The sequence below is a fragment of the Dasypus novemcinctus genome, chromosome 1, assembly GCF_030445035.2.
Source record: "Dasypus novemcinctus isolate mDasNov1 chromosome 1, mDasNov1.1.hap2, whole genome shotgun sequence".
NCBI classification, from domain to species: Eukaryota; Metazoa; Chordata; class Mammalia; order Cingulata; family Dasypodidae; genus Dasypus; species Dasypus novemcinctus.
In genome coordinates, this window is record NC_080673.1 from 147547063 (window position 1) to 147559840 (window position 12778).

Consider the following 12778-nt stretch of genomic DNA (forward strand, 5'->3'; position numbering starts at 1 on the left):
TTGATCCATCTTGAGTTGATTTTTGTATAAGGTGTGTGATAGTTATCCTCTCTCACTCTTTTGCATATGGATATCCAGTTCTCCAAGCACCATCTGTTGAAGAAGCCATTCTTTCCCAGGTGAGTGGGCTTGGTGACTTTGTTGAATATCAGGTGACTATATATGTGAGGTTCCATAGCAGAACTCTCAATTTGATTCCATTGGTTGGTATGTCTATCCTTGTGTAACACCATGCCATTTTGACCACTATAGTTTTGTAGTATGTTTTAAAGTCAAGTAGTGTGAATCCTCCAATTTCATTTTTCTTTTTCAGTATGTCTTTGGATCTTTGGGGCCTCTTTCCATTCCAAATAAAGTTCATAATTAGTTTTTCCAGTTCATTTAAAAAAATTCTGTGTTAATTTTTACTGGGATTGCATTAAATCTGTATATCGGTTTTGGTAGGATAGACTTTTTTTTCCCCATTTTTAAACTAATTTATTGAAGCATATCACTCATACATAAACATACATAAACAGTAAGTGTATGGTAATAGTTGTGAACTTACAAAACAAACATATATAACATCATACAGGACTCTTATAACTCACACTACCATCAATACCTTGCATTTTTGTTAAACCTTTTAAACTAATGATTAAAGAGCATTGTCAAAATACTACTAAATGGGGCGGGGGGGGGGAAGGGGAGAGAAATAAATTTAAAAATTAAAAAAAATACTACTAAACAAAGTACTTTTCCCCAAAACTACCCTATTATTATTATCTTTATATCATTTATATATGAACATACATAAACAATTAAATGTATAGCAAAAGTTGTGAACTTACAAAGCAAACATGCACAACATTATAAAGGGTTCCCATACATGAACCTTCCACCAACACCTTGCATTGTCATGAGATTTGTTACAAATTATGAAAGAATATTGTCCAAATCTTACTACTAATTATAATCCTTGCATATTCTTGCATCTATGCCAAAGATGTACTGTGCTGATAATGAGCCCATATTGAAAATGTGAGCTAAATGTTTATCCTACATTTGGTGTGTTTAGGATAGACATTTTAATGATATTTGGTCTTCCTAACCATAAGCAGGGAATATCCTTCAATTTCTTTAAACCTTCTTTGATTTCCTTTAACAGTTTTTAATAGTTTTTTGTGTACAAATCTTTTACAACTTTAGTTAAATTTATTACTATGTATTTGTTTTTTTAATGTGCTTTTGTATATGGTATTTATTTTCTTGATTTTTTTTCTCAGATTGCTCATTATTGGTACACAGAAATGCTACTGATTTTTGCACTTTGGTTTTATAATCTGCAACTTTACTGAACTCATTTATAACTTCTACAAGCTTTGTTGTAGATTTTTCAGGGCTTTCTGTGTATAGGATCATGTCATCTACAAATAGTGAAATTTTGACTTCTTCCTTTCCAGTTTTGATGCCTTTTATATCTGTTTCTTGCCTCAGTGCTTGAGCAAGTACTTCTAACACAATGTTATCACCCCTCCTAGGGTGATAGTGGGCATCCTTGTTTGGTTCCTGATTTTAAAGGGAAATATTTTAGGATTTCACCATTATAGATGATGCCAGCTGTGGGTTTTTCATATATACGCTTTATCATGTTCAGAGTTTTTCCTTCTATTCCTATCTTTTGTAGCGTTTTTATCACAAAAAAAAGTGTGCTGCATTTTGTCAAATGCTTTTTCTGCATCTGTGGATATGATCATGTGATTTTTTCCTTTGATCTGTTTATGTAGCAGTTTATTACATTGATTGATTTTCTTATGTTGAACCATCCTTGCATAACAGATAATACCCACTTGGTCATGATGTTTAATTTGTTTGATGTTTTGTTGAATATGGTTATCAAGTATTTTGTTAAGGATGTTAGCATCTAGGTTCATTAGAGAGATCGATCTGTACTGTTTTTTTCTTGCAGTGACTTTGTTTGGCTTTGGTATTAGGGTAATGTTGGCATCATACAATGATTTAGGCAATTTGTTCCTTCTATTTCAATTATTTGGAAGAATTTAAGCAAGATTGGTGTTAGTTCTTTATGAAATGCTTGATAAAATTCAATTGTGAAACCATCTGGCCCAGGGTTCTTCTTAGTTGGGAGGTTTTTAATGACTGATTTGATCTTTTTACTTGTGATTGGTTTGTTGAGATCATGTCTAATTGATGATATGGTATATTAAAGTCACCCACTGTAATTGTAGGAGAATCTACCTCTAGTTTTTCCAGTGTTTGTCTCATGTATTTTGAGGTGCCTGGTTAGTTGCATAAATGTTTATGATTGTTCTTTCTTCTTGAAAGATTGTCCCTTTTACTAATATGTAATGTTCATCTTTGTATCTCACAATACTTTGGCATTTAAAGTCTATTTTTTCTGATATTAGTATAGCTACTCCTGCCCTTTTTTGGTTAATGTTTGCTTGTAAGATTGTTTCCCAGCCATTCACTTTCAATCTCCTTAAATCCCTGTGTCTAAGGTGGTTTTCTTGTAGACAGCATATAGATAGTCATATTTCCTTATCTATTCTGCCAGTCTGTGTCTCTTGACAAGTGAGTTTAAACCATTGACATTCAGTGTTATTATTCTCAAGGAATTATTTACATTAGCCATATTTTCTTTGGATTTGTGAATGTCATATGTTGTTTTTACTTCTCTTTTTGTTTTTAGTTGTTCTTACATTCTCCACCAGCTCTGTCTCTCCTGTTTTTTTTTTTTTTTTTTTTTTTCCCTCCTGCAGAACTCCCTTTAGCATTTCTTGAAGGGAAGATTTCTTATTGACAAGCTCTTGTGGTTTCTGTTTATCTGTGAATATTTTGAACTGTCCATCATTTTTGAATGCCAGTTTTGCTGCATAAATTATTCTTGGCTTGAAGTTTTTTTCTTTTAGTACCTTGACTATATCACACCACTACCATCTTGCCTTCATGATTTCAGATGAGAAATCAGCACTTAATTTTATTGAGCTTCCCTTGTATGTGATGGTACCCTTTTTTCTTGCTGCCTTCAGTATTTTCACTTTGCTTGAGTATTCAATAATTTGACAAGTATATATCTTGAGGTAGTTCTGTTAGGATTTATACTATTTGGGATGCATTGCACTTCCTGGACATGCACATCAATCTCCCTCAATAGGTTTGGGAAGTTTTCAGCCAATATTTCCTTCAACACCCCCTTCTGTCCCCTTTCCCTACTCTTCTCCTTCTGGGATGTCTGTAATGCATATGTTTGTGTGTTTTGCATTGTCATTCAAATCTCTAAGTCCCTGCTGGATTTTTTCTATCTTTTTATCTATCAAATTCTACTATCTGTTTAATTTCAGATGTACTGTCTTCCACATCACTAATTCTTTCCCCTGCCTCTTCAAATATGCTGTTATTAGCTGAGAGTGTATTTTTGATTTCTTGGGTTATGCCACTCATCACTATCATATCCATTATCTTTTTACATATGATTAAAATTTCTTCTGTATGCTCTCCAAATGTTTTCTTAATATCCTTAATCTCTTCCTTCACTTCATTAAGTTGGCCCATGACATTTGTTTGGAGAGTTTGGTTAGATATTCAATGTTCTGCTCCTCTTCCTGGTTTTTAGTTTGTTCATTGGATTGGGCCATGTCTTCCTGATTCTTCTTATGGTTTGTAATTTTTTGTTGCTGTCTGGTCATCATTTTATCTTGATGGGTTAGTTAGTTTCTCTGTCTAGTCTTGGTTTTGATTTAGGTGCTGTTTTTTTGTGTGTGTTAAAGTTTTCTCTTTGACATTTTGTTCTTATTCTACTTCTTTGTTGCTGCCTAAGTTCCCTTGAAGGAAAATGTTTAGTGCCAGGGAAAGCAAAAGAGTTAAGACAAGAAAAAGTATAATAGTAATATTGATAGTAAATGTTAGCAGAAGAACCATATAAGACCAGGAGAATGAATATTAAACTCATGTAAGCAGGATAGTTATAGGAATAAAATCATGGAATATCTAAGGTGAAATGGAAAAATGAATATGGAGAATAATATAGTATGAATAACAGGCCAGTATGATCAGGAAAGAGGGAAAGAGAAAAGACAGAACAATAACATAAAGAGTTAAAAAAAAAAAGATAGAAAACAGAATAGAAGTGTTAGAAATAAAAAGCCAGAAAAATTGAGGGCTGAACAAAGAGAGTTGGAATGTAAGAGCAACAACAGAATGTGGAAGAATGAGAGATGTAGGAAGGAAAAGAGGTAGCATTGGTAGCCAAAATCAGTACATACAGAAAAGAGAAAATCAAGGATGAGGAAGCACAGCAAATAAGAAACAAGCCAGCAGCTCCTCCTCCTAGTTTGTCCTCAAGGCAGCTGGCATGCTTCTCAAAACTCAAAAGGGAGTCCAGACAATGGAACCCACACTCATTGGACTCCTCTGTACCCTTTACCAGAACTCTCCCACTCTTAGAGTTTGTCCAAGACCAGTGGGGTTTAGAGAATGCTGGGGTTAGGGGTTCAGGGAATGCCATGTTCAGAGAACATGGGTTTAGGGATTGCGGGTTCAGGGAACGCAGGTTCAGGGAATGCAGGATTTGGTGAAGCCGCCATGTGACCAGTGGGGTTCAGGGAGTGCAGCAGCTCTGTCAACTTTTATAAAGGGTATTTATTTGAGATAGAAGCTTACAATTAACAGACCAGAAAGCCTAATTTATCTCCCTTACCAAAGTCTATTGCCATGTGTTGAGGCAAGAGGCTGCTGATACCTGCAAAGAGTTCTGACTTTTAGGGTTCCTCTTTTCTCAGGGCTCCGTTTTCCTCCAGGCTCAGCTGCTGTGTGCTCTCCACATAGCCAGTTGTTGACTATCAAGCAAATTGCTCTGTCTCTCTCTCTGGGGCTTCCGCCATGTCTAAAAAGCCATTTCTATTCTGCTGTGCTCTTCTGTGTGTTCACTTCCCAGGCTCCGGCTCAAAACTCACAACTCTGTCCTTTGACATGTCTTTTCTCTGTGAGTCCCTGCCAAGGGACAGGGACTCAAAGTCTTACTGATGTGGCCCAATCAAAGATCTAACCACAATTTAATCAGTTAAAAGTGATACTTCTGACAGACCAGTTTACAAACATAATCCATTAACTTTTTTGGAATTCATGAACAATGCCAAATTGTTACACCACGTCAAAATCGTAAGACTTGAGGAATGAACAAACAAAAGGCGAGAATGCAACTCTGGAATAAACTAGCTTTATAATTCTAACAATGGAAGAACTTGATACAAGTATAGAAACTACTTGTATCAGTAGTTCTGAGGAGGAGAGGGAAGAATAGGTATAACATGGAGCATTTTAGAAGCATTGGAATTGTCCTGCATGACATTTAATGACAGATACAAGACTTTATACATTTTGTCAATGTCTATAAAATTGTTCAGGGCAAAGAGCAAACTATAATATAAAGTATAGTCCATGGTTAGTAGCAATGCTTCAATATGTGTTTAATTGTAACAAATGTATAATACCATTAATAAAAGATATTTTTAATGTGGGAAAATGTTGGAGGGGGTGTGGGTTGGGTATATGGGAATCCTCTGTATTTTTTATGTAATATTTATGTAATCTAAACTTTCTTTAAAAATAAAAAAAAAATCATTTCTTAGAACTGCAGTCTCCCAACACATATTTCCTCTATATATCCTTCACATTTCATATTCTGCAATTTGCTCTGTCACAATCTTCTATTCTATCCACCTTGACTTTTAGTTACTCACATTCATCAATGACTTTTTCACTTGCTCTTCCTGAAATCTAAAAAGTTCCTGGAGCAAATTCAGTACCTTGGTTTCAAGTCTTCCTTGAGTTACCCATTTAACTCATCTCTTCTGTGTGGACGGCCCTTAATTACTAACATTTAATTAGTTAATGCCATCCCCATTAAATCCCTCCTAATTTCCTTCATAGCGCTTCATATATGAAATTTTCACTTTTATGATTATTGAATATTTATCAATATCTATCACCATCACTATTATGTATTGGATCATGTCTCCACAGATATGCTGAAACTTTAATTCCATGTCCTATAGATATGTACTCATTTTTAAATGGTGTCTTCGAAGATCCTATTAAGAAAAACAGCGTTAGGGTGGACTTTCATGCAATATAACTGGAGTCCTTATGAGGAGAGGATATCTAGCCAGATGACTGAGTAGGAGAAGTAGAAGTCACAGGAGGAAACCTAGGGAGACAAATTGTCATGTGATGGAGGATGAGATTGATTGACAGGAAGCCATCACCAAAAATGACACAGACTTCAGAGAACTTGTGACCTGCTAATATTTCGATATTGGACTTCAGCCTCAAAAACTATAAGAAAATAAATTCCTGGTGTGTAAGCACACCAATTTGTGTTACTTGTATAGATGACCTGATAAACTAAGACCCTTACTTAACTGTAAGGAACATGAGGATAAGTGCTATAGTGTAGGGGCTGAATAACATAGTGAACACAGAGGTTTTTAAATATATATATATTTATAAGATAAGTTGTGAACGTACAAAACAATCATGAATAATGTTCAGAATTCCCATACAACACCCCACCACCAACACTTTACACTGATATGGAACATTTGTTACAGATTATGAAATAACATCATCATACTGTTATTATCACTAGCTATTGTCCATAGGGTATATTTGATATGTTTTTTTCATATACCTTCTTCTTCTTATTATTTTAACACTTTTTAAATTAAAGTTAATAGATCATAAAGAACGTTACATTAAAAAACATAAGAGGTTCCCATATAACCCACTCCCCACACCACCACTACCATAAATTTTGTAAACTGTATTTTTTGAAGATATATACATCTCAAAAAATGTTACATTAAAAAACATAAGAGGTTCTGTATATCCCCCACCTCCCCACCCCTCTCCTCCCACACCAACCACCTCCCCCATCATTGTGGCACACTCATCACACTCAGTGAACATATTTTGGAACCTCCTTATTATTAATACCTTGCATTAGTATTGTACATTTGTTACAGTACATGTCAGAACATTCTCATATTTGTACTGTTAACCATAGTCCATCTTCCACCACACGATTCACTGTGTCACCCAGTCCCATGTGTAGTACATTCTATCCAAAGTGTATTCTCAGTGGCTCTCATTTTCATCACAGAGCTGTGCAGTCATTGTCCCAGTAAACCTTTGAAAGTTTTCCTTAGTCCAAAAGAAAAAAAAATCCCATAGTCCTCTATTATTAAAAATTAGCTTTGATATAGGAACTTCTTTGGCAGTGATGCAAGAACATTACAAAGTTACTGTTAAGTATAGTCTGTAGTTCTATACACATTAATTGTATTTTTCTCCATATTTTTGCTACTTTATTAAGGTATAACTGTAGAATAACAATGGACTATAGTTAACAGCAATTTAACTAACAGTGAAATATATTAGTTCTAGTTCATAGAAGAACATTCTTGTATTTGTACTTTTAACTGCAATCCTCATCCACTTCCAGGTTCATTATGTTATTCAGTCCCTAGATTATTCTCCAGCTTACTTTCAACAGACATTTACATCCCTAGCGTACTCCATTTTCATTGATCACTATGCCCCACACTTCACATAACTCCTACTGCGCAATATTTCCTAAATAAGTATTTGTTTTAATCACCTTTGCATTAACAGAAAAAATACCAACCTGTTTTAAAGATTAAAAAATTGTTGAATAATTTTTTAAATGAGAATTGCAAATACTTGTAGTTATCATTTTAAATGTTTTAAATAAAATCTAAATGAAAGTACCTTCAGAAAGGCAGGGCCATCTCTCTTGAAATTTATCCCTTTACATTATGAGTAATCAGGCAGATAAGTAACTTTTTACTAAAATTTAGATTGTGATGTTGCAATGATAAATTTTCATTTGTGAATGTTAGTAGGTAAAAATTGGAGTGTCCCTTTTCTTGTTATCTTAATTTAAAACCATTATTGTTTCTAAATGTTGTCTTCATCATTCTCAGAATATCAATTTCCTATTATTTTATGTGTATGTCCAAGAGGAGGGGATAATCTATAAATATTAATATTGTAATAATCTTGCAGATGAACAAAAAGAAAGTGCCAATTCCAAATTTCTAATATGCTTAATGGATAAATCATTAGGAACATGCATCTGTTATAAATACAGTTGCTTGTTTTGGAGGCATTAATGACATCTTATATCAAGTGTGTGTAGTTACTTACAATTGAATTAACAAAGAAAAATAAATGATTAAGAAAATCTTCTGCAGCACTATACAGTTATTGATAGAACTGTCTTGGTAAAGCACACAGTGAGAAAGATGAAATATATATGAAATTTTAGAGTTCATTAAATGTAGAAGGACATTGTTTAGCGAGGTAAAGGATAAAGAATTTCATGAGTTCCATCTATGTTGCTTTACACAGATATAAATTAAGAGGACAGTGCCACTAATAGATAAGAAAAAAAACTAAAGTAAAATATAGCAAGGCACAATCGCAGGTCTTTTAGAGGGAGATGCACACTTCTATTTTAAAGAAGAAAAGAGAATGCCGAATTTGGCGGGAATTAGAGAATCTTTCGCAGAGGACCTTGTATTTGAACTTGGTCTTAATGAATGGAATGTTGCAAAGGAAAAAGGGGGGTAGAAGAGAATTCTGTAAAGGAGATGAAAACATGCAATGGTATGAAGAAATAGAGTATTGAGGTCTGTTATGAACATGTTTAGAGACTTTTGAGATTTAGTGAATGTAACATAGGGTGGAAAGAAGGGGAAAGAAGGAAATTGAATGAATTGACTTGTGAAAGTCTAGAACAAGTAATAAAGAATATGCATACTCATTCTATAAAAACTTAGTGTGGTAGAAGTCATAAGTGGAAAAAGAGGACTTTCAAAAAGTAATAATAATAATGTCTCTGAAAACCTTGGGGAGGTGGGAAAGTTAGGAGAAAAGAGGAAATGGAGACAGAGAGATTAGTGAGCTTAGTCAGGAGGTTGTAGAAAGAGTCTAGATGAAAGCGACTGTGGTTTGACCAAGGGAGTGACAGAGTACATATTTAGAAGTCCCACTTAGGAATTCAAATGGGCAATACCTAATAGATAGTTAATTTTAAGATAGAATCCAAGTTAAGCTATCAAAAGCATGAGTTTACCTCATATACCTGTGGTCCACTAATTAAAACAAAAAATGAAAGCCAAAACTCTTCTTTAATGTGATATAGAAACAACCTCAAAGGGTGCGATCCATTTTACAAAGTAACTTTACCTATTTTATTTTTTTTATTTTTTACATATTTCTTATTATGTGAAAAAGATATAAAACTTAAGATGATAACATGGATGAGTAAATAACTAAACTTAACCATCTTATGTGATTACTTGAAAACAATAAATGATCATTAAATTAAATTATTTAAATGGGCTATAGGTATGTTAATAATAAGTATTATGTGTTATCTTGTTATATATATTTCATATTTGTATTCTTGATATAATTTTGCATACAATTTCAATTGATCTGTTGTTAATTTAGAGGTTTTTTTTCCTCTTCTCATTGTGATATAAACATGAGCACTGCCAAATAAAATAGAATAACTTTTGCATTTCCCCGTGGCCAACCAACCACCATAGGTCCTCATTTTAAACACACAAATGCTTTCTCAAAACAAAAAAAAAAAATGCTTTTCTCTATCATTAACTTTTCAAAGTCGGCTAACTTTTGTGAAATCACTGCAGCTAGACTCAAATGGTGTATGAAATGAAAATTTCCTGCTTAGCCACTACACATAGAAAGCATCATGGCAATGTCTTACAACCAATGTTCTGCTTAGTTATTTTCTGTAATATTGAAGTCATGGAGTAAAACAAACTTACTGAGGAAGAGAAAAAGGGCAAATGAAAAACTTTCCTTCAAGTGTCATTTTGATTTGCCCCTTTTTTGTATATCTTTAATTGGAGATCAACATAAAATAAAGTATCTCCTTTCAACTGAGAAACCATGGTCACCTCAATCCCAAATATTGATTTTAAGCCAGAATTTTGTATATATAATGTTTTTACTTGGTGAGTATCACCACAATGACTATGCTGGAATTAAAACATCTACGACCGTGGAGAATGCTCTGCCCTTACTTGTCTTGTTTTTGTTTATTCATATTGATAGCTTTGGAAAGTAGGCATCCTTCCTGATATATCAATGTGTTTTTTATGTTAAATAACATGCTGGTAAATTGTAGATAAAACTGACAGTTTATTAAGAAACATGAAAGCAGCTATATACACAAAGCAGAGAACATAAACTCCCACATAAAATTGTTTCTATTTCCTCTTGTAGTACTCTTTTCATTTTCCTTTCATCCATAAAGCTAGAATCTGCTGATATATAGCAGAAGAAATATCATATTCCATTTTTAAAATGGGTCTTTCAGGAAAACACACAGACACACAATATATTCATTCTCATGTTTGCTCTTTTCCTTTTCAATTGAACTTACACTGTTTCTAAAGCATTTAGAGAGAGTTCATTTTGCCTCTTCTAAGGCAGTGTAAGTATAAATGAAAAGATGAAAGGATAGGTCTTTCAGTTGTTAAATAAAAGTTCATGGAGTACTTCATTTGTATTAATTTATATTTTATGCACTGGTAATAGCAATAATAGTTTGTATTAAGCATTACTTTAATATTGTTCCATTTCTCTTTAGGTGTTAGAGAAAAAAATAGCCTATTTACCTATGATTTTTTTTTCTGTTTGTTTATTTTTGTTTTTACTTCTTTTTGGTTGTTATTCTGCAGGCCAATAATGTAAGACATGGGTAAACTAGAATTGCCAAATTAGTTTTATTTCAAAGGTAAATTATAGGGTGTGGTTTTTTAATAAGAAGGAATATGCCAATATGAATGATAGATAGATTCTTTAAAAAAACCATAAATGCCTATTTTGTGATGTCATTCTATGTCATTAGTTCATAGAAGACTGGGCTTAGAATCATAAAATGCAGCTCAAATTTCTGCTTTTCTACTCACTGTGACTTTACATGCCATAAATATAGCATTAAGCCATTAATAACTGTTAATGTATATATTTTTCTCCTCTTTAATGACAAGACTCTTGAGAATAAATATATGATTTTGCTTATCCTATGCTCCTTAAATCTTAACACACTTTTTAAAAATTAATTTATTGAAGTATATCACTCAAATATAAACATACATAAACACTAAGTATATAATAATAGTTGTGAAATTGGAAAACAAACATATATAACATCATACAGGACTCTCATAATTCACCCTACCACCAATAACTTGCATTGTTGTTAAAGCTTTTTAACTAATGATTAAAGAGCATTGTCAAAATATTACTACTAACCAAAGTATTTCCCCCAAACAACCCTATTATTATTATCTTTATATCATTTATATATGAACATACATAAACAATTAAGAGTATAGTAAAAGTAGTGAACTTACAAAGCAAACATGCATAATATCATACAGGGCTCCCATACCTCAACCCTCCACCAACACCTTGCATTGTCGTGAGATGTTTGTTACAAATTATGAAAGAATATTGTCAAAATCTTACTAAGCATAGTCCTTATCATTTGGTGTGTTTTTCACCCAACATACCCTATTATTATTTTTTTAAATATATTTTTTATGACATAAATTGTAAACTTATAAAACAATCATGCAAATGGGCAGAATTCCCAAACAACACACCTCCATCAACACACCAAACTGTGGTGTAACATTTCCTACAGATAAGACAATATCATCTGATTGTTACTGTCCATAGTGTACATTTGGCTCACATTTAACATACTGCCTCATTATCAATACAGAACATGTTTCGCACAGATACAAGAATATTATATCATTACTGCTAACCTCAATCCATAGGACACTCCAGCTGTATTTTTCCTATGCTTCTCCACATTCTCACCACCCTGCAGTAGTGATGTACATTTGCTTTACCTCACAAAGGACACTCTTGCATCTGTACCATCAACCACAATTCTCATCCACCTCTTGGTTTACTGTGCTATTCAATTTCTAGATTATTCTCTAGCATTCTGTTAAATGGCATTTACATACATAGACTACCATTTTCAGTGACATCCACATTTATAAACAAGCTGTTACTTACTATATGTTACCATCCACTCTATACATTTCCACATTTATAGTAAATTTCCACATTTTTACAGTAAAACTAATTAAAAACTTCTACATACATTACACATCAGTAGTCAATCTCAGTCCTCCTCTTATCTCCCTTAAGAATCCACCACCTAGGCCTGAAGATATTTTCCTACAATTTCTTCTAGAGGTTTTATGGTTCTTGCTTTTATACTTAGATTTTTTATACATTTTGAGTTAATTTTTGGATAAGGTGTGAGATAGGGGTCCTCTTTCCTTCTTTCAGCTATGGATATCCACTTCTTTCAGCACCATTTGTTGAATGGACTGTTCTGCTGAGCTGTATGGGTTTGACAGACTAGTCAAAAATCACTTGACCATATATGTGAGGGTCTGTTTCTGAGTCATAAATTTGGTTCCATTGGTCTATGTGTCTGTCTTTATGCTAGTGCCATGCTGTTTTTACCACTATAGCTAGGTAATATGATTTAAAGTCTGGTTATGAGGGTTCTCTTTTCCTTTTTATGATGTTTCTGGCTATTCAGAACCCTTTATCCTTCCAAATGAATTTGATGATCATGTTATAAATTATTTTTTTAAAGCTGGTGGAATTTCTATCAGGATCCCAT